This window comes from Pteropus vampyrus, unplaced genomic scaffold (genome assembly GCF_000151845.1).
Source record: "Pteropus vampyrus isolate Shadow unplaced genomic scaffold, Pvam_2.0 Scaffold30, whole genome shotgun sequence".
Lineage (NCBI taxonomy): Eukaryota > Metazoa > Chordata > Mammalia > Chiroptera > Pteropodidae > Pteropus > Pteropus vampyrus.
In genome coordinates this window covers 6,121,496-6,125,851 of record NW_011888811.1, presented here as the reverse complement: position 1 = coordinate 6,125,851, position 4,356 = coordinate 6,121,496, and the positions used below count along the sequence as shown (strand labels likewise).

General features: G+C 32.0%; 1 pseudogene; it reads right to left on the bottom strand.

Moving 5' to 3' along the window:
• Positions 1 to 2,318: 2,318 nt before the first annotated feature.
• On the bottom strand, positions 2,319 to 2,436 carry LOC111737726 (annotated as a pseudogene).
• Positions 2,437 to 4,356: the final 1,920 nt, after the last annotated feature.

Here is a 4,356-nt window from a genome sequence, read left to right as displayed (position 1 = left end):
AGATTAAAATATTACTTAAGTAAATCTAGAATATAAAAATATTTTAAAATAAACATTTATTTAAATTAAGACCTAGCATAATACCCATCATTTAGTAAAACACTCAATTACACCAAAGGAAGAAAGGAAGACATACACTTAACATACATTAATTATAAAGTATATCACCATAATTAAATTATCAGTTCATTTAAGAATATATCTATGGCTAAAAAGACTTAAGTAAACTTTAGAAGTATCATTTTTTTAAAGATTATTTTAAATATATTTGAATGCAGAGGCTTTTAAGCAAAAACTGATGAGCTGTGATTTTCCCATATTAAGTATATATGCTGGTTAACCTTGTATTTTCATGTCTCACTTTGTGCCTTTTGAGTTTTAGGGCATATTTAGTGATCAACAATGGAATACATCTCAATCATTATATATGATATGTTCATTAATCAAACTATCAACGATTATACATATATCATGGGGAGTTAGCTCCCTTGCATTCACAACTATTTATGTATGAATATTTTATGAGGAATATGGGTTGATGAATGTAAATGTTTTCTAAGTGAGGGGATAAGGATTACATACTCAATCACTGATTAGAAACTATAAAGAATATGTACTTAATCACAGCTTAGAGACTATAAAAGGGTGATCTTAATACCTCTTTAAAAATTATTAATAGATGATATCAAATGTCTGCGGCCGTGTTGTGATACTAGAATACAGTGCTGGTAGGAGAGTAAATTTATACAGTGACTGAAGAATAATTTAGTAAATGCCTGTTAAAGTTGAATTTGCACACACCTTAAGGCTCAGCAATTTCATTCCTAAGTATATATTCTATACTTATGCACCCTATATATTCTCAATTCTTGAATACGTGCAGCAGAATAAATCTTTAAGAATGTTTATAAAAGAATAGTTAGTAATTGAAAAAAACAGTGAATTACCCAAATAACTACTAACAAGAGATGAGGTAAATAATTTGCGATACATTAATTCAATAGACTATACTAGAGCAGAGGAAACAATTTTATTATAGCTACACAAAACAAGATGTGAACTGAATGAAAAGTAAAGAATACACAGAATAATCTCATTAAGCTATATTTCGAAAGAAACAGAAAATTTTTAAGGGACACACACATATCTCAAAGAAAAGCTAAAGAAAAGCAAAGAAACAATAAAAAATTTCAATATAGTGTTTACTCTGAGGATGTAGGGAGGAGATAGAAAGAGAAAAGACTGGGTACCCAGAGAACTTCAGGCTAATGACAATAATCTTTTAATTGAACTGAATGAATTGCCCACTGGGGGTTACCATATCTTTATTCTTTATACTTTACATATATTTTATAAATATTCTTTTGTATTTACTCAATATTTAATTTAAAAGCCATTTAATGAAGAATGACAGAAATTATATATTTGTGTTTAAAATAGTTACTTATTCTTATTAAATAAAAATTAAAACCTCAAATAAAATTTAAAAAGAGAGAGAACAGAACAAACAGTACTGCTTGGGATTCCTGGCATTAGCTATCATTATCACCTATTTCTCACTCATCATGTGGTTGTGGTGAAACTCGAACTTTGCCTGTCTCTGCATCTTATTTCTGGAATATACTGCATTAAAAAAAATAACTGGTAAGAACTAGAATTGCTGTAATTTTGACTCTCACAGAAGCCAGGTTCTTAGCTAAGTTTAAGTCTGTATTTCCTAAGGGTAGGTATGTGTGTGGACGCACGCGCATGTGCACATGCACACATACCACAAATATGCAGGACTCTGAAAACCGAAACCAAATCGACATTTTATCTCACTTGAGAAATCATTTTTCCTTTCAGGAGCTTAGAAATATGTTTCATGAATTAAATGAAACCTGACTGTTTGATACATATCACTATTTGTACATTGTGAATTGTCAATCACGAGGGAAGTCAAAGCTACCAGGCCTCCCAAAAGACTTGTGGGAAGTAGAAAGCGGTAAAGTCAACTCACATAGATTTCTCTTCCTGTATTATATGTCAAATGCCCAAGGCCCATCTCACTTCTTCAACAACCCTTGACTAGGCTAGCCTGGGATTTAACCAATGCTCAGTTCTTTAATTACTTTATTCATCTAACTCAAGTTCTAAAAAATGTGTTTTCACAAGCGAATATGTTTGGGAAATACACTCTCAAACAAAGATAATAAGTTTCTTTACTATAGAACAATTATTTGTTTATTTATTTATTTATTAATTATTTAGGCGTAGCAACCCTTGGTTGACCTCACAGATTGCAAGGACCTTGTCAGTTTACGATCTCTTATTTTTTATGCCTATAGCACCTGTCTTCCTAAGTGGTCTCCCATCCAAGTACTAACCAGGCTCGACCCTGCTTAGTTTCTGAGATCAGATGGGATCAGGCTTGTTCAGGGTGGCATGGCCATAGACACTACAGAACATTTTAGAGGACATAAAACACTAACCTGCATTCTGATTCTCCTCTAAGTGGGAGACATTGCACACATTTTTCTTCAAATTCATTTGATTATGTTGGTTTTTCCTCCTTGAAGAATCATTTTATAAAATTAGTGATTTGTGTAACAGACTTTGAGAAATGCTGCTAAAATTTATCCTATTAGAATCTATTATGCGGTGGCAGAGTAGTCATAGAAGCAAACTAAAGCGAAACAGTATACATTTAATCTATAAAATATTACAAAAAATATTTTATAAAATCATACTTTTTCATCTTTTGATATCTTAAGGTACTATTAAAGGCTCCCTTTGCCTTTAATATTTCTTCATCATCATGTTCCACCTCCCGCCCACCAATATACCCTAAATTAATTAAAATGAATATGGCTTCTAGAGTTTATATATATATATACACACACACACACACACACATGCACACACACACATACATACACAAATATCTTTGGATAAATTCACCTTCTCTTTAATCAGGCCAAAGAATTTTCACTTTAAATATAGAACTGTGTCTCACTCAAGCTTCTCTACAAATATCATGCGACCCACATCCTATTTGGTTGTTTTTAGATTCTTAGTCCTCATAAAAGGATAAGACCAAGAGGTGAGAAAAAGTCAGGTTAATGTTCTGTATGGAATGGAATAAAACATTATTTTACACTCCATATGGAACTATGCTTTATTTAAGTGTGAAGTTGGAATGAAAATAACCTATTATCCTTTTATTATTACCTTGTGGGTTTTCAGAATTTTCAGTTAATTTACACCCAGTCATTTCTTCCACAACTTTATCAAGGTCATGCAAATATAGGATTATCATTTTTGTTTCTATATAATGATTGGAAATGTGCAAGACAGCAAATTTAGATAACCGGTATAAAGTCACAGGGGCTGGTGTGACATTCATAAAACTAGAGAGTTGGATTAAATGAACATTAAGAGTTAATTCTAGATTTAACATTATTGAATTCTATATTGTGATAATGTTCTTTCTAGCCTCACTGTATTCCAGTAACATCAAGGAGATATAGCAACAATAAATACAACTGAAGTCATATCTCAGGAAAAGTCTGGATGCTTGATTCTAACCACGTTGACTAACTTCTAAATCACTCATTCATTTTAGGGTCCAATGTGATAGCAAATGCTGACTGACCTGGGTTCGTTTCTGCCCTACTTGCTTGGGCATGCATAGATGGATATTATAACCCCTTGGCCTACAATAGGTGGAATTCTGCCTATTACTAGTCCATAAAACAAAATAAAATGACATTCAGAAGCTGGATAGATTTCAAATAAATTAAACAATTAAAAAATACGGCAAATGATGTAATACTCGATTCCATAATTCATAGTCTATCGACTGGATAAGATTTATAGTTTGGCGGAACTGGAAAACTATCATTCGAAATGGTTCTATTATATTTTACATACCATCGGTCTAAGACTGTGCTATAAAATCTCCGGAAAATGAAGTCTGGTAGAAATGTCAGCTATTGGGTAAACAATTGTCAAGTATATTTGATAATGACTCTTGCAATTTCCACATAGATTGTTTGTACACATGAACAAAGGATAATCAGGAGTTGAGATTAAGGTATCAACCTAAGTGTAGAAAAATATAAGAGAAAGATACATTTCCATTCCTTATTGTGCGCTGAGACTACTCTGTAGACCGAGAACGTGAAGCAAATCTTTGGTTTCAATGCAACCTCTTAAAAGCTTAGTAAACTGTCAGTGGTTAAATGACAATGTTTCCATATGTCTATGTTTCTTAAGCTTTGAATCAGTTCTTACAGAATATTCTGATTCACATTCTATACAATAGGAAACCATTCCTCAGACAGATTAATTAAACTAATGAGACTTAAATATTGG